Below are 24,668 nucleotides of genomic sequence, written 5' to 3'. Positions count from 1 at the left end.
CTCTTTCTCTCATACACATAAAACACAACACAAACACACAGAATAATACTTTTCTGAACTACTTGAGTACAAGTTGAGTACATCCATAGCTTTTTATCCCTAAATACTTTAGAATGTACTTCCCAAGAATAAGGATAGTCTCTTTCATAACCACAGTAGAGTTGCAATCTTCAATAAATTTAACATTAATTGCTTTTATTTAATTACTATCTATGAGATAATAGAAAATGTAAATTTGTTTCTGTTCCCAGTTTTTGGCACAGAGCTCCTAAAAATCCTTGCTATTTCCTTTTTAAAAAAATTATTTATTTTTTATATTACTCAATAAATTTATTACATTTATAGTTGTACAATGATCATCACAAGCCAATTTTATAGCATTTCCATGCCAAAACCCCAGCGCATCCCCCCACCCCCCAAACTGTCTCCTTGGGAAACCATAAGTTTTTCAAAGTCTGTGAGTTCAGCAAAGAAATTCACTGTGTCCTGTTCAGCAAAGAAATTCACTGTGTCCTTTTTTCAGATTCCACATGTCAGTGATAGCATTTGATGTTGGTGTCTCATTGTCTGACTGACTTCACTTAGCATGATAACTTCTAGGTCCATCCATGTTGCTAAAAATGCTGTTATTTCATTCCTTTTAATGGCTGAGTGATATTCCATTGTGTATATATAGTACATTTTCCTTATCCACTCCTCTGTTGATGGACACTTAGGTTGTTTCCATGTCTTGGCTATTGCAAATAGTGCTGCAAGCAACACTGGAGTACATGTGTCTTTGCAAGTCATGGTTTACTCTGGATAGATGCCCAGGAGTGGGATTGCTGGATCAAATGGGAGTTCTATATTTAGTTCTCTGAGGAATCTCCATACTGTTTTGCACAGTGGTTGCACCAATTTACAATCCCACCAAAAGTGTAATAAGGTTCCTTTATCTCCACACCCTCTCCAGCACTTATTTTTTGTATACTTTTTGATGATGGCCATTCTGGCTGGTGTAAGGTGGTACCTCAGAGTGGTTTTGATTTGCATTTCTCTAATGATGAGTGATGTTGAACATCTTTTCATGTGTTTTTTGGGCATCTGTATGTCTTCTTTGGAGAATTGTCTGTTTAGATCTTCTACCCATTTTTGGATGGGGTTGTTTGTTTTTTTGGTATTGAGCGGTGGGAGGTGTTTATAAATTTTGCAGATGAATCCCTTGTCAGTTGATTCATTTGCAAAAATGTTCTCCCATTCTGTGAGTTGTCTTTTTGTTTTGTTTAGGGTTTTCCTTGCTCTGCAAAAACTTTTAAGTTTAATTAAGTGACATTTACTTATTTTTGTCTTTTATTGTCATTAATCTAAGAGGTGGATCTGAGAAGATGTTGCTGTCATTTATGTTGGAGAGTGTTTGACCTACGTTTTCCTCTAGGAGTTTGATAGTGTCTGGTCTTCTATCTAGGTCTTTAATCCATTTGGAGTTTATTTTTGTGTATGGTGTTAGGGAGTGTTCTAATTTCATTCTTTTCCATGTGGCTGTCCAGTTTTCCCAGCACCACATATTGAAGGGGCTGTCTTTTCTCCCTTGTATATTCTTGCCTCCTTTATCATAGATTAGTTGGCTATAGGTGGGTAGGTTTAATTCTGGGCTTTCTATCTTGTTCCACTGGTCTACATTTCTGTCTTTGTTCTGGTACCACATGGTTTTTAAGACTGTTGCTTTGTAGTGTAGTCTGAAGTCTGGGAGCCTGATGCCTCCAGCTCCATTTTTCTTTTTCAGGATGTCTTTGGCTATTCTGGGTCTTTTGTGCTTCCAAACAAATTTTAAAACATTTTGTTCGAATTCTCTGAAAAATGTCCTTGGTAATTTGCTAGGGATTGCATTGAATCTGTAGATTGCCTTGGGTAGTACAGTCATTTTGATGATATTGACTCTTCCAATCCAAGAGCATGGTATGTCTTTCCATCTATTTATGTCGTCTTCAATTTCTTTCAACAGTGTCTTATAGTTTTCTGATACAGGTCTTTTGTCTCTTTAGGTCTTTTGTCTCTTTTGTTTACTCCTAGCTATTTTATTCTTTTGCGTGCGGTGGTAATGGGATTGCTTCGCTAATTTCTCTTTCTGATCTTTCATTGCTAGTATATAGAAATGCAGTCAATTTCTGTGTATTACTTTTTATATCCTGCCAATTTGCCAAATTCATTGATGAGTTCTAGCAGCTTTCTGGTAGAGTCTTTAGGATTCTCTAGGTATAGCATCATGTGATCTGCAAATAGAGATACTTTTACTTCTTCCTTCCAATTTGGATTCCTTTTATTTCTTTTACTTCTCTGATTGCTTTGGCTAGGACTTCCAAAACTATGTTGAAGAGTAGTGGTGACAGCTGATATCCTTGTTTCTGATCTCAGCGGGAATTCTTTCAGTTTCTCCCAATTAAGAATGATGTTAGCTCTGGGTTTGTCATATATGGCCTTTATGATGTTGGGGTAGGTTCCCTCTATGCACACTTTCTGAAGGTTTTTTTTTTTTTTTTTTTTTTTTTGTGTGTGTTTTTGCTATTTCTTTGGGCCGCTCCCGCAGCATATGGAAATTCCCAGGCTAGGGGTTGAATCGGAGCTGTAGACACTGGCCTACGTCAGAGCCACAGCAACACAGGATCTGAGCCACATCTGCAACCTACACCACAGCTCATGGCAATGCCAGATCGTTAACCCACTGAGCAAGGGCAGGGACCGAACCTGCAACCTCTTGGTTCCTAGTCAGATTCGTTAACCACTGTGCCAAGACAGGAACTCCTCTGAAGGGTTTTTATCAGAAATGGATGTTGGATTGTGTCAAAGGCTTTTTCTGCATCTGTTGAGAGGATCATATGGTTTTTAGTCTTCAGTTTGTTAATGCGGTGTATCACACTGATTGATTTGCAGAAATTGAAGAACCCTTGCATCCCTGGGATAAATCCCACTTGATTGTGATGTACAATCATTTTAATGTATTTTTGGATTCAGTTTGCTAGTATTTTGTTGAGGAATTTTGCATCTATGTTCATCAGTGAAATTGGCCTGTAGTTTTCTTTTATTTTTGTGGTATCTTTGTCTGGTTTTGGTGTCAGGGTGATGGAGGCCTCATAGAATGAGTTTGGGAGTGTCCCTTCCTCGGCAATTTTTTGGAATAGTTTCAGAAGGATAGGCCTTAGCTCTGTTCTAAATGTTTTATAGAATTCACCTGTAAAGCCATCTGGTTCTGGACTTTTGTTTGTTGGAAGTTTTTTAATCACAGTTGCAATTTCAGTTCTTGTGATGGGTCTGTCCATCTTTTCTATTTTATTTTGGTTTAGTCTTGGAAGATTGTCCTTTTCTAAGAATTTGTCCATTTCTTCTAGGTTTTCCGTTTTATTGGCATATATTTGCATATAATAGTCTCTCATGATCTTTTGCATTTCTATGATGTCCATTGTTACTTCTTTTTCATTTCTAATTTTATTGATTTGAGTCCTCTCTCTTTTTTTCTTGGTAAGTCTGGCTAAGGGTTTATCAATTTTGGTGATATTTTCAAAGAACCAGTTTTTCATTTCATTGATCCTTTCTATGGTTTTCTTCATTTCTATTTCATTGATTTCTTTTTTTTTTATAATTTTTTTATTTTCCCACTGTATAGCAAGGGGGTCAGGTTATCCTTACATGTATACATTACAATTACATTTTCCCCCACCCTTTCTTCTGTGAAGAGACTTGTGGCTGCCTGATGGGAGGGGGAGGGAGTGGGAGGGATTGGGAGCTTGGGCTTATCAGACACAACTTAGAATAGATTTACAAGGAGATGCTGCTGAATAGCATTGAGAACTTTGTCTAGATATTTCATTGATTTCTGATCTGACCTTTATGATTTCTTTCCTTCTCCTAACTTTAGGTCTTGTCTGCTCTTCTCTCTCTAGCTGCTTTAGATATAAAGTTAGGCTGTGTGAGCTTTTCCTGGTTTCCTGAAGTAGGTGCGTATTGCTATAAACTTTCCTCTTAGAACAGCTTTTGCTGCATCCCATAGGTTTTGGAGTGTTGTATCTTTGTTGTCATTTGCTTCCAGGTGTTTTTTAATTTCCTCTTTGATTTCTTCAGTGATCCATTGGTTGTTTAGTAGCATGTTGTTTAGTTTCCAGGTGTTTGTGGTTTTTCAGTTTTTTCCTTGTTTTTGATGTCCAGTCTTATAGCATTGTGGTCGGAAAAGATGATTGATATTATTTCTGTTTTCTTAAAGTTACCAAGGCTTGATTTGTAGCTCAGTATTTGACTAGTCATAGAGAATGCTCCAAGTGCACTTGAGAAGAATGTGTATTCTGTTGCTTTTGGATGGAATTTCCTTTAAATATCTGTTAAGTCCATCTTGTTCAATGCTTCATTCAGGGCCTGTGTTTCTCTATTGATTTTCTGTCTGGATGATCTGTCCATTGCTGTGAGTGGCGTGTTAAAGTCCACACTATGATTTTGTATTGTTGATTTCTCCTTTTAAAGTTGTTAGCAGGTGCCTCATATATTGTGGTGAACCTATGTTGGGTGCATAGATATTTAAAATTGTTATAACTTCTTCTTGGATTGATCTTTTGATCATGCTGTAGTGTCCTCCCTTGTCTCTTAAAATATTCTTCATTTTAAGGCCTATTTTGTCTCATATGAGTATTGCTACTCCAGCTTTCTTTTGATTTCCATTTGCTTGAAATATTTTCTTCCACCCTTTCACTTTCAATTTGTATGGGTCATTAGATGTGAAGTGGGTCTCTTGAAGACAGCATACATATGGGTCTTTTTTTTTATCCATTCAGCCAGTCTATGTCTTTTGGTTGGAGCTTTTAGTCCATTAACATTTAAGGTAATTATTGATGTGTATGTTCTTGTTGCCATTTTATTGATTGCTTTGGATTTGTTTTTGTTGCTCTTTTTCCTTCCCTTCTTCTCTTGTTCTCTTTTCTTGTGGTTTGGTGACTATCTTTAGTGTTGTATTTGAGTTGATTTTTCTTATTTGTGTATCAATTGTAGACTTTTGGTTTGCAGTTACTCTGAAATTTTGAGGTAAGAGTCTCTCTCTATATATGAGACTGTTTATGTTGTTGGTCTCTTGGAGGCATTCGGGGTGTGGGATGGAAATCCTATAAAATTGGTTTTTGATGATCATTGTACAAATATAAATGGAATAAATTCATTGAGTAATTAAAAAAAAGTTGTCGATCTCTTAATTGCAAGTGCATCTCCAGCGTCCTGCATTTATACCCTCCTCTTCTCATGATTTCTGATTTTGGTGGCATAACTGTGCATGGATGATTTCTTGTCTTTATTGTATATATACTTTTACTGGTGAGCCTTCTCATTTGTGGTATTTTTGTTTCTGGTTGTAGTCTTTTCTTTTCTACCTTGAGAAGTTCCTTTAGTCTTTGTTGTAAAGCTAGTTTAGAGTTCCTGAATTCTCTTAGCTTTTGCTTATTTGTAATGCTTTTGATTTCTCCTTCAAATCTGAATGAGAGCCTTGCTGGGTAAAGTAGTCTTGGTTGGAGGTGTTTTCCTTTCATCAGGTTAAGTATATCATGCCACTCCCTTCTGGCCTGCAGAGTTTCTGCTGAAAAATCTGTCAGTAACCTTATCAGGGTTCCCTTGTATGTTGTTTCTTTTCCCTAGCTGCTTTCAATATTTTCTCTTTGTCTTTAGTTTTGGTCAGTTTGATTATTATGTGTCTCAGGGTGTTCCTCCTTGGGTTTATTTATATGGTAACCGTGCTTCCTGGATTTGAGTGAGTGATTCCTTCCCCATGTGAGGGAAGTTTTCAGCTATTATCTCTTCGAATATTTTTTCTGTCCCCTTCTCTTTCTCTTCTCCTTCTGGCACCCTCATTGTGCATTTAACATTGTCCCATAATTTTCTGAGACTCTCTTCATTTCTTTTCAATCTTTTTTCTTTTTTCTGTTCTGCATCAGTGATTTCCACTAGTCTGTCCTCCACCTTGCTTATTCATTCTTCTGCCTTCTGTATTCTGCTGTTGGCTGTTTCTAATGAATTTTTTATTTCAGTTATTATATTTTCATCTCTTCTTAAGTTTTATATCTTGTATTTCATTGCCCAGTATTTCCTGTAAATTTTCCATCTTTTCCTCCAGTTTATTTCTAATGTCTTGCATCATCTTCAGCATCAACAGTCTAAAGTGTTTTTCCTGGAGGCTGTGTATCTCTTGATTACTTAGCTGTTTTTCTGGGTTTTTTTTCTCCCTTATCTGAATTATAATTCTCTGTCTTTTCATTTTTATAGGTTTTTGGTGTGGTGATCTTTTTACAGTAATAGAGTTGTAGCCTCTCTTACTTCTGGTGTCTGCCTCTCTTATGGCTGAAGTTGGTACAGGGGCTTGCTGTAGGCTTCCTGATGGGAGGGACTGATACCTGCCCACTGGTAGGTGGAGCTGATTGCTATCCCTCTGGTGGGTGGGGCTTTGTCTCTGAGTGAGATTAGAGGTGGCTGTGTGCCTGGGGGATCTTTATACAGTCTGTTTACTGATGGGTGGGGCTGTGATCCCACCTGGATTGTTGTTTGGCCTGGGGATTCTCAGTGCTGATGGGTGGGCCCAGATTTTCCCAAAATGGCCATCTCCAGAGAAATGCACGCTGATGAAAATTCCCAAGAGTTTTGCTTCCAATGTCCTTCCCCCACAACAAGACACATTCACCTCTGTTTTCCCAAGAGGTCCTCCAAGAAAGGTTCTGCAGTCAGGTTTGACCCAGTTTCCTATGAAGGATTTGCTTTGCCTTGGGACCCGGTGCACATGAAAGTCTGTGTGCACCTTTTAAGAAGGGGGTCTCTGTTTCCCCCAGTCCAGTGGAGCTTCTGCGCACAAGCCTCACTGGCCTTCAATGCAAGATGCTCCAGGGGCTCTTTCTCCCAATGCCAGATCTCCAGGTGTGGGGAATTTACGTGGGCTCAGATCTCTCACTCCTATAGGTGAGTCTCTGTGATACAGTTACTTTCTTATCTGTGGGGCTTCCCACCCAGCAGGCATGGGGTTGCTTATATCACATAAGCACCCCTCCTACCTCTTTATGTGACCTCCTCTTTGTCTTCTGGAGTAGGATATCTTTTTGAAAGTTTCTGGTCCATTTGGTTGAAGATTGCTCAGCACTTGGTTGTAATTTTTTTTTTTTAGGAGAGAAGTTGAGCTCCAGTCCTTCTGTTCTGCCATCTTAATCCCATCTCCTTGTTATTTCCTAAGTGATATGATCACTAGGAGTATCTCTTATCCAAATATTGATCATTTTTATCTCTATTCCTGATGCAGAGCTCCTGAAACACTTATAATTTGGGGGGTGATAGTTCTGTCTTTTGTTATAATGAGGTGAGTCTGGGTGGCGTCCTGGATGTGGGCTAGTAACTGGAAAGACCAAGCAATGATTAGAAGCTTGGGATTTTCAGTCCCACCTCCCCCCCTCTTTTCTTGAGAAAGAGGAAGGGCTGAAAATGGAGTTAATGATTGATCATGCCTATATGATGAAGCCTCCATAAAATCCCCAAAGTATGGAGTTTGGAGAGCTTCTGTGTTGGTGAACACACGAAAGTGCTGGGAGAGTTGCATGCCTGTACAGGACGTGGAAGCTCCATGCCCTTCCCCACATACCTTGCCCTACACATCTCTTCTACCTAGCCATTCATCTATATTCTTTATCACATCTTTTAATAAACTGGTAAACCTAAGTATTTCCCTGAGTTCTGTGAGCTGCTCTAAGGAATTTTTGAACCCATGGAAAGGGTAATTGGAACCTCCCAACATACAACCAGTGGTCAGAAGTACAGGTGATAAGGTGGGCTTGTGACTGGTATCTGAAGTGAGAGAGGGGCAGTCTTGAAGGACTGAGCACTTAACTTGTGGGATCTTATGTTACCTCTTGGTAGAAAGGTCAGAACTGAGTTGAATTCTCAGACATCCTGATGGTGGTATGGAGAGAAAACTCTGCATATTTGGTGACCATAAGTAAAGTGTTTTGTGTGAGTTGTAAAGGAGACTTATAGAAAAGAAAGACATTGTAGGGAAGACCTATGTTTTTCTCTATACAAATGGTGAAAAATATAGTTCCTTTTTTTTTTCTTTTAAATAGGACTGATGTCACTTTGGTTTTGTCTGATGTTTCATCATAATTAGATTTATGTTCTATATTTCAGGCTTGAATAATGCATAAGAGATATTGTTAGGGATAGCATCAATATTTTAATTATTTCTTTATGTCTGTTCTCCTGGCTGGATAGTAATCACCAAGAGGGCAGTGCCAAGCTTCATTCTATTTATGCTTTTTTTTTTTTTTTTTTTTTTTTTTTAGTTCCAGAACTGACTGAAGGGCCTGGCACATTATAGGTGCTAAATAAATATTGGATGACTGACTGAAGTGACAAAGTGGATTTTCACACAACTTAGAGCCCTGCTTAAAAATGAGGTACAACTTTTCATTGCCATAATGGATTATCTAGTTAATAGTGGTCAGAACTGGTAATCTTGGCTCCTTGTATTGCTCAAGAAGTAGAGCTAAGCTAGGTTTACTCTCTCTTATAGTTCCCACCTTTTACTGTTGCAAGATGCACAATCCTCAGTGATTAGCAAGCTTGGCCCATTCCTAGTGGCCTCAGTGTAAGAGAAGGCATATCTCTCTTCTTTTTGCCAAAAAATGTTGGAGGCAATTTTTCCCTCAGACAGCAATGGATGCATATTAAACCAACTGTAATTGTCTGCTAAATGCATTTCATAAACAAGCAAACTAGAGCTAGATTTTTCAGAGCCTTTAAAATACTTGGTATACTAAAAATATCCTGTCAACCTTGAGTACGAAGTTGTCAAACCAGAAACATTAAGCATTTCTGAAAAAGAACTCGGAGGAGGTTGGTGGAGAAACATTGAAATTCATTGTGAATCTCATTTTTTTAAGAATGAGGAGGCAGCTATAACATTGATGTGTATTTATCCTAAATGAAAAGAATGAATGAATTTCACTCATAGGACACACAACTCCAAGAGATTTTGCACATTACAGAATTTTCTTCTTTTGTTTTTCAGGAGTGTTATTGGTGGATGGATTGGTGCCTTTGTTAAACAGGCATATGTTATTTGAATGGTTAGATTAAAGCTAAAATATTTAAAAATAAGATTATATCTACATGTTTATTTACCTTGAAGAAATGTTCCTAAATATGAAAATATCTCAAAATATTTAGCAGAGTTTGACATTTTTTTTTCATATACTCCCATTTGCAAAGTATCTACAGTAATGAACTGCTAGTCAAAACTAAAACTGAGAAAAAAAAGATAGAAAGGAGAGGCAGAAATGATCTTCACTGAAGAGTATTTTCTGCTGGGGAGTCCATTGGCATTCAGTTGTCTCATTTAATTATCCCTTGTGTGATTCAACCATTATTTATGAGCTTCTTCTTGTTCTTAAAGAGCTCTGGGCTCTGCTTGCCAATGTTATGGCATATGATGAGGCAGGGGTGTGCGTGTGATAATGCATCGGTCCACACTGCTGGCATGTTTTCTATCTGAACTCATCAGCTGCCAAAAGGACGCAGAGCTCTCTCTTTCAAGATAAAACACGAACTGGGGTTTCAACATTGTGTGGGATTTGGCAGGCATCACATGCTCCTGCATTATTTAGGTAGAAATACAGTCCCTAAAATGTGTGCAGTACATGTTCAATAAAAATCATTTGCATGGGATTTATACCAGTTTCTGTCTGGTAGTATCTTTGCCACTTGCACTGAGGAAATGAATTCACAGAAACAGGCTGATTTAATTAATGGAGATGTTAAACATGCAAGCAATTGAAACACTTTCACACCTTTACTTTCAATCTAAACTCCCCTCTCGCCTTCAACCCCAGTTTGAGTTAAATAATCCCTGCGGATCAGAATTGCTTTCTGCTGAGTTGGAATACTGGAAAGAGATGCAAAAGCAATAGAAATATCCCACTAGTTTCTGGACAAAAATAAATAAATAAAGAGGGAGCAATGATTAATAGTTTAGTGAAAAACACTGAAAACATTTAGGTGATAAATGTTGCCTGCTGTATCACAGATGTTTAAAAGAAAATAAAACAAACTAGTAGCACTGATTTAGATTTTAACATAGAGGGAAATGGTCTTTAATGAAGTTAACAGTGATTTTTATCATCAGTAGCTGAATTTGGCTCCATTTCAAACTAAGTAAGAGTTCATCCCTTAATAAAGGTTTCTTTTCTGAAAATTATTGCTTCAGTTAGAAGGAATTGGTACTTAATAGCTTTTAATTAAAAGACCATGTCTAATGAGACTTTTTTTTCTTTTTCCGTGGGAAAAGTAGATCCCTAACACTGAAACATCTCTAATTGACCAGGTCTTGAGGATGCCAGTAAACAAACAGTTTAATAGACATGACTAAGCACATTGTGGTGAACCACTGATTCTGCCAGCCTAGAACCATTCACTGAATCATATTCTCAAACTAGATTGGCATAACGTAGTAGATATAGTTATAATTGAAAAAATTAATATACTCTTATTCATTTTTAAAAGGCCTGTGAATAACAGAGCATGCATTTTAGTGCTATAGCAGTGAGTCACAGCTGTTACTGAACTGATCTAGATTAGTTTCCTAAGATACAGACTACATAGTGAAGTATTCTAAAGAAATACTAAAGGCTTTGGTATCATTAGTATTTTATTTATTTATTTTTGTCTTTTTTTTTTTTTGGTCTTTTTAGGGCCACACATGTGGCATATGGAGGTTCCCAGGCTAGGGGTCTAATTGGAGCTGTAGCTGCTGGCCTATGCCAGACCCACAGCAACACCAGATCCAAGCCGCATCTGTGACCTACACCACAGCTCATGGCAACGCCAGAGCCTTAATCCACTGAGCAAGGCCAGGCATCAAACCCGAAACCTCATGGTTCCTAGTTGGATTCGTTTCCGCTGTGCCATGAGGGGAACTCCCAGGTATCATTAGTATTAACTGGCAAAGTTACCCATCTATTTAGAGGTTTGGGCCCCTTCCTTCTCACCATCCATAACATTAAAGTAATAATATAACAGATTTTTAAAACAAAAAATCCCATTTACCTTTGACACACTTGACATTATAACATGTGAGTTTCCTCCAATCACTGAAAAAACGTGTGGTTCAAGCATATGTCAGTGATGTCAAGCTTGAGGTATCTGCCAACAGAGTTTCCATTCAGTCATTAAGATGAATGATTTAAGGGACCTATAAACAACTCTGCTTTTTAAAAAAAGACTCTAAGCTTATCTCTGTTCTAACAATGTAATATGAATTTAGGCATTCCACCTGTGATTCTTGTGCCACTGTCTCTGAGAAATTGCTTCAAAGGAATAACTAATTATAATGAATAATATTAATATTAACAATAATGGCAATAACATCATTATTTTCAATTACTTAGATATGGTCATAAATATTTCAATAATAAAATAACTGTCAGGGCTTTTTTTTTATTGACTTTACCTTCAAACTGGTGAGATTCCATATGATTTATAATTACTTGTTTTACAAAATGTAATAATCCTTGCTATTAATGTATCAAATATAAGTTTTTGTTATGCGTAAGTTCCCTTAAATCCAATTTGAACAAGACAGGGTATAAACACATGAATGAGTAAATAAATAAATTGTGAGTAAAATTTTTCTTTCAAAAAACATTTATGTATTAATTTTGATGACACATTTTAAATGTGGAGAAAACCACAGGAAAGGAATGTTAACAAACCCCTTTGTATCCAGTATTAGCAAATGCTAACTTTTGCCATATCAGCTTTAGATATTTTTCAATTTGTCTCCAAGTACCCCTGTCCTTCAGATGACTACTATCAGGAAGTTGACATATGTCCTTCTTGACAGTGTTTTGTATTTGACTGCATATTTGTTTACCCATATTTGTGCTATTTTGTTTTTAAACCTTATATAATTGGTATTAGACTATATGCATCATTTTTTAAATGTTTACTCTAATTTTAACTACATAATTAGTTACTAAGTTTTCTAACAAGGTTCAAAAATTATTCAATATCTTCACCTAAATAATATAAGAAATAATATAATATATATAATATACATATAATATAATACAAAAATATATATTATATATACAATAATATAATATAAAACATGATTTTAACTACCCACTGAAAAATACACACCTCATTTAGACTTTTTTCCTCACATCTTTCACAAGAATAAGTTCTTTAGTTATAAATAATTTGATCCCTTTAATTAATTGTGATTAAATTTATCAACATGTTTTAGCGGGTTCTGTGATTATACACTGTTTCTTTATTTAACTTCTTTGTTTTCATTTTTCATTCTGCTGATGAACATCCTTTACTGATTCTTTCAGAAAGTGTCTATGGATGACAAGATATTAATCTTTGAATCTCTGTAAAGATGAGCATTTATGTTAATTCTTAAACAAAAGTCCAATTTTATTTCCATTTTATCTATCATCTATGATGTTCATGCTGTCTAGAGAGAACATACTTATAAAACAAAACTGAAATGAACAGAACTTCATACTACTTTCATTTCTCAAAGAAGAGAAATAGAAGTTATAAATGATAATATTATATTAATATTACTTTGGTTACTATATTTGGTTCTAGTAAATCATAACTTCTGAAAATAATCACTTTTTCTTCTTTGAAATCTATTAACCATCTGGAGAAATATTTCCATAAAATGACAAAAAGGGGAGTTCTCGTCATGGCTGAGCAGAAATGAATCTGACTAGTATCCATGTGGATCTGGGTTTGATCCCTGGCCTCACCCAGCGGGTTAAAGATCTGGCATTGCTGTGAGCTGTGATGTAGGTGGCAGACACAGCTCGGATCCCACATCGCTCTGGTTGTGGCATAGGCCAGTGATTACAGCTCCAATTCAACCCCTAGCCTGGGAACTTCTGTATGACGTAGGTGTGGGCCTAAAAAGCAAAACGCAAAAAAAAAAAAAAAATGACAAAAGAGATGAAATGGAGTTGATGGAATTGTTAAATAGAAAATATATATATGTGAAGTTTGATTTACTACAAGTATGAAAGGCTCTGTAGCAATCTTGTTTTTACCCTTTTATACATCAATGCTCTTTGAACATGCATTTTTGTAGCGTTTGCTTTCAGCACTAGATTTTTCTCTTTGTATTCTCTAAGGAGAAGGTTTAGAAAATAGAATACGATTTCTTCTTGGAAAGGTACATCACTACATGGCATATTATTTAAATGTCCAAAATTTGTTCTTAGGATTCATTTTGTTAGATTCACATGTTTTTGTGAAGACAAAGGAAATGAAAAAGACATATCCTTCATCCTAGACATCAACTACTAGCAACTTAAAAAAAATATGTGTGTGTATGTGTGTATATATATATATATGTATATATATATATATACATACATATATATATATATATATATATATGGACCTTATCAATATACCTTATCATTTGCAAGGCTGCCTTAAATTATATCAGTAAAGGAGCTGGATTTCTGCTCTACTGAGTATTCCCTTTTGTGGTGATAGTTCACTGTACATGAAAACTGCCTGTACTAAAGAAACTCTACTGTAATAACAATAACTAAAAAAAAGATTGCTGTTTGTAAATTCCGTTGAAACAGAGTTTTGCTTAAAATAATCTCTTGTAATGATGTGACTTTTATAAAAAACTTCATAAGTTCACTACCTTTACATTAAATATTCCTTTATGCTTTGTGAAATCTATTATTAAAATTGTGTTTTAAGTCCATGTTTTCAGAGTGACTGGTTTTCTTTTTGGGAATGCATGAACAGTGAAATATATTATGCCATTAGAAAAATATGGAAGGAACTTGTATTGATAAGTTATTCTCCATACTGTTTATCATTACCCTAAGTCACTCTGAGACAAGGCTCACAGAAGTGAAATGAATAAAGACCCAAGAATACCTTGAATAGGCTATATGCGCTCAGTTTATTCTCAAAGGTATAGAAAGATGCTATCATTATAATTTGACACCCTACCGGAACTTTGGTATGAAGAGGAGAAGTTCCATAAGCATTATAAATTTATTCAATAAGAAAAAGGCACCTAAGCCTTGGAAGAATAAAGTAGCACTGGATGCCAAATATAGCTTCTTTAGTCTAAGGCAAAAATATGTTTTCTAGGGTATACATTACACTAAAATAGATGCTAGATAGGGACTGGCAAATTCTCAGCTTAGACCTGGTTGGGTTGGCAATGTCGATAACACTCATTAAGCACATTGGAATATATTACGGCTGCCTGGAAAAGTCAAAACTATAAAGCAGTGTTCCCTATTCCTTCTCAGTTACCTTGCTCTCAACACTCCTAAAGGGAAGAGCCATCCACTCTTGCACCTCTCCAACCCTATCTGTTGAGTTCCTCAAAAATTTATTGGGCATTTATAGTGTTCCATGCATTGTGCTTCGTCTGTGGTACAGAGGATGTAAACAGGAGCAACAAGAGAGTGGGTCTTTTCTTTGTAGTTGGTCACTGCTCTATCTCCATTGCTTAGCATGGTGCTTGGCACACATTAAGGGAGGTTCAAAAAATAGATGTTAAAAAAATTAAGCATAAGAAGGCTTCAACAACTGTAGGAAAGTCAATGAAGTGCACTAAAAATTACTATCCATTTTTTGGTTTTCTACCCTTGAGAAGTATAGTTTGACTTCCTTCCCCTTATACCTGGGCTGTCCTTAGTGGCTTGATTGAACAATACAAAGACGGAACTGGTACTCGAGAACTTCTGAGGGCAGGCCATAAGAAGCCATGAGGTTTCTCCTTTTGGCTTTTTGAACCACAATTCTGAAGGTCCTGAGACACACTTGATACCTTGTAAAATTTAGCTCAGTTTGGGAGTGAGGGAAGTTAAAAAAAAATGATCTTTCACAGATTGAGGCTGCTGAATACAGAAGAGAGCAAGAACTCTACCCTGGATGTAGCTGAAGGCTGATGTAGGAAAATAGCACTTCACCCTCACTGTATAAGAAAGTGGGGAATATTTTGTGGAGGACCTACGATGTCAGAGTAGAAAGTTTGGAGGTTACTTTGAGATATTTGGAAATGATAGTGTACATTTGAGTAAGGAAGTAATAAAATTAATTAAAATTAAAGTAGTATTTTAACTCAAGAAGATATTTAACATATATTGAACACTGACTATATCCAAATAGTTTTTATATGCTGTTTAACATAAATTGTATTTTCTGATACTTAACAACAGTATCAGAAAATATTAGTCCTTTTTTATAGATGAGGAAATTCAACTTTGGATTGATGAAAAAACTTGCTCTCAACATTACATACCAGCAAGTGGAGGAGTCGGAATTTGACTCCCACATCCCTAATTCCAAAGACTTTGTTCTTTCACGAGGCTAGCCATGCTATCTAGGAATTCATTAATTAAACCAGAGTGGATCCAGTGCAAATGGCAAAGCTATGATAAAAGTAAGAGATACTGGGAAGTCAGACTCAAAAAGTCTTGAGACTTAGCAACTAATGTGGAAAGTGGGATAGGAAGAAGAGTGAAAACTACAGTTTTTTCCCAGGGTGATTGGAAGAATGTCATTATGATGAAAGTATTAAGTAGCAATTAGATTTAGAAGACCATCATCCTTAAGCTCTTTTCCAGTCTTTATATCCTGTCTCTCTTTGTATGAGTTTGCATTTGCACAGTCTGATTTTACTATAATGGTAAGCTCACTTTGAAGTGGCAAGTTGTATACCGGGAAGATAATTGGGGGAGAAGTTAATTCACTATATTTGGTATGACACAGATGGTGGGCTGGAGAGGACTAGGGCTGCATCAATCCAATTAGTAGGAGATGATCCAAGGAAGATCACCAATGACAAGTATTCTCAGAAAGAACAAGTGATCCAATGAAGCAATGCGGTAGACACCAAATTTCATCTTGTGCTCCCATAGATCACTCCATTAAGTTCATCCATCATTTTCTCCTCTGCCTCCCCACTCCTACCTCTTTGCCCTGTGTACTGTGTATTTACAAAGCTCTCTATTGCAGCATTCCATCTGAACATCTCTTTACTCAATATATCTTCAAGCTATAGCACCCCCTATTTCATCGGCATTTAGAAGAGAGAGAGCCCTGCTTTGACTTAGCCATCAAGTAAATTTTCTAAATTTTGCTGATCTTTACTATCTTTACTATTGCATTTTGTTCCTGGAATATTTGAATTTTAACTGGCCAGTCAAGTGGTAACTATTTCAAGCTATGGTTCTAGCCCAATGAAGTAAGCATAATCTCATGTAAATTGAATGCTATGATATTTGGTGCCCTCAAGAAGAGTGTACTTGGTTCTCAACAAATCTCTCCCTCACTAGGAAATTCCCCCTATGGTTTTAGTCCAGCCAAAGATTGGCCTTGCCCAGCATCATGCTAGAGCCCAAATTAGAGTGGCTACTTTCAAGATCAGTTTCTAACATAGTTCCAAAGTCTTCATTCATTTTTCCCAATCCTAAGAAAAATAAAGAAACTTGAGATAAGTGGGAATTTATAAGAGGAATATAGAAACATAATTATTGACTTTAATTTACAGCTCATGAGCAAGTACTTAGAAGGTATAAAGAAACTTTGGGCTGAAAAAGGGAGGCAAGAGAAAAAAAATCACTGGCAATGCTTAAAGCTCTGTGATGAAACATTTCTCCCCTGCTTCTAACTCTGAGGTTGCCCCAACTGTTGGTTGATACGCTCCTGTCAAGTGCTGCTTTGCAGCTGGCTAACCTAGGCACAGGGAATCATGTGACTTAATTCGTTTTTTCAGGGTATATTAAAAATACCCGGAACTGGTATGAACTGTAAAAGGTAGATAAATGCAAATACTGTATTAAAACATATTCTTTGTACATTGTTCTACTTTTTCTCATGACTTATTAAAAATGGATTTCCACTGTATTTCAACTGCAACTAGTACCCTAGACAACTTGCTTTCTGTTTTTAGTCAAAAATCTTCCATTATGAAATACATAACTTATTTATCCTCTTTGCTTCAGTTACTTTATAAAAGCCAATATGTTCACGTTTATTGCCACATGATTACTTCTTAGCCTCTTAGTGTATGGCCTGAGTGAGAGAGAAACAGAGGGAAAGGGAGAGCGAAAGAGTGTATGCATGTGCACACACACACATGGGCCTTTTCATAATTTCATATGAAATTTTTCCCTTATGTTTTTCATAAGGGAAAAAATCTAAATATTGGAAAAATCTAGAAACAACATTCTCCTGAAATTAGTATTACTGAGCTCATTATTTATTATTGGAATTAGTGGGTTTAAAAAAAAATAATTATATCACAATACTCATATGAATTAAATATAAAAGCTTCTAAGTTAAGAACTTTCTGTTAAAAACATACACAGAGAGATTAGGAAATGGAAACAATTCTCATCTACAAGATTATTAGGTTTTAAACAAAAATCATAAGTTGTGTGTGAGGACAGGAGGATGAGAAGTGTGGTATGTGGGGAGTACCACACTTTGGAACAGATTCCTTTCCTGTTTAGGAATTTACGCTGTTTTCTTCCCCTGTCTGAACATATTCCTGAGGAAAAAAATCTAGCACTATTTCACACCATAAGAAAATGGCTGCCTCTTTACAGCTTTTCTTCAGTAAATGTGTATTATAACAGGGTTTTCTCTTTTAATCCATGTGGGTTAACATTCCACAGAGGTGTTTTCCAGCATCAGTCAGCAGATGGAGGAGATCTTTTGGGTAAACAGTAAGGGGATTCGGGGATGTCACATTCTTCCGGAAAGATTCCTGTGCCCCTCAGAGTGGCGTAGGAAAGAGCTCCTGGATTGGTATAATGATTATGTCAGTAAAGATGTGTGATCAGATAACTCAGAGAAACAATCTGTCCCTTCCTCCCAAAGTTCTGGCGCTGAATAAATCCCTCAGAAACTGACACAAGCCTGGGAACAAGAATGAGGTTAAAGTTTCCTGCCAGCTTGTTTAGAAGGGAACTTGAAATACAATGAAAATTGAGTTGAATCATAAGTGAAAAAGAATTTTTTTTTCATACTATACCCTTTGTTCTAAGACTCAGATTCTCGCTATAAGATGCATTGCCTTCATTCAAGGAGCTTATGTTCCAGGGTGTTTCAGTATAAATATTTTTAGAAGAACTAAACATACTTATATTAGTATTAGGAATGTGAAGATAAGAAAACATATTTAATACACCCCCTACCAATAACTTTCAACATAAAAATTTTCATGGAATGTATTTGCAAAAGCACAACTTTATTATCTGACTATTTACTTGGCAGAGAAGAGGTTCAGTAAAATGCATACACCTGATTTCAGTAGAAGGAAACTCTAATTTCAGATACACTCAAAAGTGTACCTTTTGATCTTTTGATGGTATAAATACATACAGGGCACTTGGGAGCTAATTAACCTAAAATCTGGTTATGCTATTCATCAGCAGATGGACCTTTAGTTTAACTTTACTATAGAAAAAAAATATGGTGATATCTCAATTATCAAATCACCTAAGAAATAAACTGCTTTGAGTATAAACCTATCCCTTGTTTAATGACTTTTAAATTTTTTCTAAAAAACCTGCCACTGAGTAAAAAGCTGTTAAATGAAACAAACAAACAAACTACTAATTCTAATAGGGAAATCTGTGAGGAGTTGCATCCTAAACCACAAATAGAAAGAAACATCAATGAACAATGGTAATAATTTTATATAAGTAGGAAATAAAGACTTAAGAGAAAACACATATAGTTTACATCTTAAATGCAATGTAATAACTCCCCGAAGAAATGAGACTTTCAAGCGGGTGGTGATAGGTGAGAAGAGGTGGAAAGAGTCATCTTTTGAAAGGACATTTTTCTTTCTACATTGTTTTATTTACCAGTTCTTCAATTTGTTTGTGGGCTGTCTGATTATTATCCTGCACTTAATGTGCATTTATGAATAATATTAGTAAACAGGAAGGTACTTCTGTCTGAAATATCACTTTTTTGGCTACACTCACAATATATGGAAATTTCTGGGCCAGGGACAAAATCCAAAATGTATGTAGCTGTGACCTATGCCATAGCTGCAGCAACATCAGATCCTTAACTTACTGCACCACAGTGGGAACTCCTGAAACATCACTTCTTAAAGTGCATTTATTTAGTGAGTTTTTAGGTGATAAATTCATTGTACCAAAAAAGAGTGAGATATAAGTTTGCTAGAGGCTTTTGAGAAAGTTCTTCCTCATTCTTCTGGGGGAGCTTTTGGAATTGGCCCTCTCTCTCTTTTTATGGCAATTATGGATAATGGTCATAAGGCCTAGAGCAACAATAGGCATCTTATATACCAATGTGAGGGCAAAACTCACGTAGGAAGAAGACAAGATTAAAAACTCATAGAAGGATGAAAGGCCAATGGATTAAGGCAAATTTGTATCAAATTACTTAGTGTTGAAGGCATTTAAAATCATACAAGCAAGATTCTAGACAAGGATACTGGTAGAGGAATCATATTGAGAGCAAATTTGAGGGGCAAATAGTCCCAAGGAACATAGATCCTAATAGAAAAAGATGCTCAATGCACTGTGTTCTGCATATACAGAATGGATGACTAGACAAAAGGAGGAAGGGGAATGCTGGAAGCCAGAGACAGGTAAATATTTTCTCTCCAAATGGTCACAGTCATTGTTTGTAGTTTACCTGCTTAGGATGGCTTATTCTACAATGGGTCAGAGGTTTGACGATTACACTCAGACCCTTTCTAAAGAAGAGAAGCACTGATAAATTTTAGTGATTTATTAAAAATGAGTATGTAATGATACTATGTATAAAAAACCCTAAAGATTCTACACAGAAACTACTAGAACTGATAAACGCATTTAATTTAGCAAGGTAGGAAGATACAAGATTAACACACTGAAATGAGTTGCATTGCTTTATGCTAACAATGAAATATCAGAAAGGCAATGTAAACAAACACTACCTTTTAAAATTGCATCCCCTCCCCCTGCCAAAATACTTAAGAATAAATTTCACCAAGGAGGCAAAAGACTTATACCCTGATAACTACAAAACGTTAATGAAAGAAATTAAAGAGAATTCAAAGAAATGGAAAGATATCCCAAGCTCTTGGACTAGAAGAATTAATATTGTTAAAATGGACATATTAACCAAAGCAATTTGTAGATATAATGTGATTCCTATAAAATTACCAATAACATTTTTACAGAGCTAGAGTAAATAATCCTAATATTTATAAGAAACCATAAAAGATCCAGAATTGCCAAAACAATCTTGAGGAAAAAGAACAAACAAACAGGAGTCATAGCTCTCCCAGATTTCAGACAATATTACAAAGCTACAGTAATCAAAACAGTGGTATTGGCACACAAACAGACATATGAATCACTGGAACACAATGGAGAGCAGAGAAATAAACCCACACATCTACAGTCAATCAATCTTTGACAAAGGAGGCAGTAATATACAATGGGAAAAAGTCTCTTCAGCAAGTGGTATTGGGAAAGTTGGACAGCCACATGCAAATCACTGAAGTTAGAACACACCCTCACATAATACACAAAAATAAACTCAAAATGGCTTAAAGACTTGAACATAAGATATGAGACCATAAAACTCTTAGAAGAGAACATAGGCAAAACATTCTCTGACATAAATCATAACAATGTTTTCTTAGTTCAGTCTCCCAAGGCAATAGAAATAAAAACAAAAATAAACCAACGGGACCTAAACAAACTTACAAGCTTTTGCACAGCAAAGGAAACCACAAACAAAATGAAAAGTAAACCTATGGACTTGGAGAAAATATTTGCAAAATGTTGCAACCGATAAGGGCTTAATTTTAAAAATATACAAACTGCTCATACAACTCAATTAAAAAATTACCAATCCAAAAATGGGCAGAAGACTTAAATAGACATTTTTCCATGGAAGATATACAAGTGGCCAACAGGCACATGGAAAGATGCTCACCTTCATTAATTATTAAAGAAATACAAAATCAAAACGACCACTTCACAAGTGCAGAATGGCTATCATTAAAAATTTTACAAATAATAAATGCTGGAGAGGGTATGGAGAAAAAGGAATGTTCCCACACTGTTGGTGGCAATGTAAATTGGTGCAGGCACTATGGAAAACACTATAGAGATTCCTCAAACACAAAAACAAAAAAACTAAAAACATAGTTGCCATATGAACTAGCAATCCCACTCCTGGGCATATATCCACACAAAACTATATTTTGAGAAGATACATGCACCCCCTGTGTACATAGATAGCTACACTATTTGCAATAGCCAAGACATGGAAACAATCTAAAAGTCCATCAACAACAGTTTGGTTAAAGAAGATGTGGTACACAAATACAATGGAATACTACTCAGCCATAAAAAGAATGAAATTATGCCATTCAGAGCAAAATGGATGGACCTAGAGATTATCATACTAAGTGAAGTAGGTCAGAAAGAGAAAGACAAATAACATATGATATCATTCATATGTGGAATCTAACACATGACACAAAGGAACATATCTACAAAACAGAAATAGATTCAGATACAGAAAACAGACTTGTGGGGAGTTCTCGTTGTGGCTCAGTGGTTAATGAATCCGACCAGCAACTGTGAGGTTTTGGGTTTGATCCCCGGCCTTGTTCGGTGGGTTGAAGATCTGGCGTTGGAGTGATCTGTGGCGTAGGTCGCAGACATGGCTCGGGTCTGGCATTGCTGTGGCTGTGGTGTAGGCCAGAGGCTTCAGCTCCAACTGGACCCCTAGCCTGGGAACCGCCATATGCTGCAGAAGTGGCCCTAGAAAAGGAAAAAAAAAAAAAAAAAAAGAAAACAGACTTGTGGTTCCCAAAAAGGATAGGGGATAGAGGAGGTAAGGATTGGGAATTTGGGATTCCCAAACTATTATGTATAGGATGGATAAACAACTGGTATGGCATAGGGAACTATATTCAATATTCTGTGATAAACCATAATGGAAAAGAATACAAAAATAATATATGTATACTGAATCGCTTTGCTATACATCGGAAATTAATGTAACAGTGTAAATAAATTATGCTTCAATAAAATTTTAAAGAATGTGTCAATAATCTGAAAGTCAGTTTAGGTAAGTAGAGTTGCCTCTCATGTCTTAGGACTTCAGATAAACCAATAAGAATGTGAGAGATTCTGACCAGGGTTTTAGTATCATTTCACAGATTAGGAAGCTGGTGAGTGGTGACATCAGAGGTACCAAAGGAATCACAGTCTCCAAATACTCTTTGAGTTGAGTCAATTGTGTGAAATTGGCACCAGCAATTAGTTCATAAACAATGGGCATCTCTGTTGAAATGCAGAGTAGTTAACAGAGATAATACAATAAGCCTATAGTTTCAAACTTGATGATCACTGAAGTCACCTTAGGTTCTGCTGCAAATTCAAAGAGATACTGCAGGATATCTTAAAACTAAGGAAAAACTAAGTAATATCTGTAGGACATAGTGTGAACTACTAGATTAAGGTAGTTAAAATTTTCAACATTTATTCCTATATTCCTTTCAACAAGGGTGGTACACTTCAATATGATTCCACAGTTTGAGAAGTTCGTAACATGTTCACTAGGTGCTAGGATTTTTGTGTTTTTCTTTTTTTTTTTTTTTTTTTTTTTGCTTTTCAGGGCCGCACCTGCAGCATATGGAAGTTCTCAGGCGAGGAGTTCAATCAGAGCTGCAGCTTCCAGCCTACACCACAGCCACAGCAACCTGAAATCTGAGCATCATCTTCAACCTACACCACAGCTTGTGGGCAAGGCCAGATCCTTAACCCACTGAGTAAGGCCAGGGATCGAACACATATCCTCATGGTTACTAGTTGGGTTTGTAACCCACTGAGCCATAACAGAACTCTGAGGTGCTGAGGTTTTAGGACATAAATACTTATTAAGGTGCTTGAACCTAAGTGTTTAAAATATGGAACTGTAAGATATTTCTTTTGGCCCAAGGATGCCATGAAACAATTACTGAGACAACTAAGAATTCCAGGAACCAAGAAAATAGAAGATCCCCTGCATTTAATTATTATCAATTATTAATCATTCGACAATACTTTAATCACTTACAGCCAATGAATATAGCCCAGGCTTTTATGAGGAAGAGGGAAGCAGAACATCTTCTTAGCAAGGGGGTGTGGGGTTTCAAAGAGGGCTTCCTGGAGAGCCATGAAAACTTCAGGTTCCAGAAAAGAATAGAGGCAAAAAAGTAGAAGGCAGTTAGTGAACAAAAATGACCTTGTGATTTTTGTTCAGGACCAAGTTTGCTACTGCGTTGATGAACCCAAGGTCTTATGTGATCTAGAATACATTTTTAAAGCATGAACTAAACCGGAATGTCTTTAAACACAGAGTGTGGTAAATGACCAGTATGTTTATTATATTCTATTTTTTCTTGGCATTGACTTCCCCAGACTCAAAATTAGACATGACTTTAATAGGAAGAATTCAAGTTTAACACACTCTCATGAAACAGTCACTTCTCTTTATAAAAACATGTCCAAACCACTGAAATATTACCATAGAAAGCAGAATATGTCACTGATATACAAATATCTATTGACCATGAAGTATCACCTTTTCTCCATGTACGTTACGTCCAATGATCACGATCTTAACTATCCAATATGGCTTAACTATTGCAACTGGCAAGACCCTGTCAGTTTACTATCTCTATATAACTCTACTTTTCTCATAGAAAAAAATATAAATGAGTATCACTTTCATGTACCAAATTTGGGGGTATAAGTATTCCCTCTGTTCAGGTTAAAAAACAGTAATTCCTACCCATGGCTTTGCTTAAACTCTACTATTTAATCCAGAATTATTGTATAGTTTAATGTTAAACAATAGAAGAACACTTGGGATTTCTTATCAACTTAGCCAGACATTGATGGAAAGCATTCATAAACAGGGATTTTTTTTTTCTAGATGGATTGAAGAAATTCTATCGTGTCAAAAACTTTCCTTCAGATTATTCTCTTTTAAGTTTTATCATCATTACTGGTTCATCTGCACTTTTTCTCTCCATATCTGTCAAACAACTGAAATGATTTTGTGGGCTTTTTTTCTCCATGTTAAATATAGGCCTTTTTTTTTAATTCATTGCAATCGAGCATGTCATTTATCCTTCTGCCCATTTTTCTTATATTAAAAGGTCTCCTGCTGAAATTTAATTTCAAGTTAAATCTTTACCCCACCCTCAGGCTGTGAGACTGAATTAAATAAATCCCACTAAAAGTAATAAACCACTCTTAGCTGTGGTCTTGTGATATCAGTTGTCAGCCTGTCAGAGCAAATCTGAGTGTTAAATTCACTGCTTCTGCTAGTGAGGAAAGAATCAGAACACCAAAAAGCCCAGGATAGCAGAACTGCTGCAGTCACTTCAGTTTCATCTCAGCAGCAGTACTTAAACATGCAAGAAAATATCTTTGAAGATGATTTTCTTGATGACACTCTTTTAAAATTCATATTGATGGTAAAACATAAAGGCTCAGCTTCAGTTATTATACTTTATTTAGTAATGTTGTGAGCCTGTGAGATCTAGTAACAAGAAGGTAGAATTCTTTTTGTGGAGGAGGGACAAAACAGGAATTTTATAC

This window comes from Sus scrofa, chromosome 1 (assembly GCF_054392235.1).
Source record: "Sus scrofa isolate SSC_HxYL_T2T_F1_AM1 chromosome 1, Sscrofa_HxYL_maternal_Yorkshire_Landrace_v2.0, whole genome shotgun sequence".
Classification (NCBI taxonomy): Eukaryota; Metazoa; Chordata; class Mammalia; order Artiodactyla; family Suidae; genus Sus; species Sus scrofa.
The sequence above is the reverse complement of the archived record's forward strand: the minus strand, read 5'-3'. Positions refer to the sequence as shown.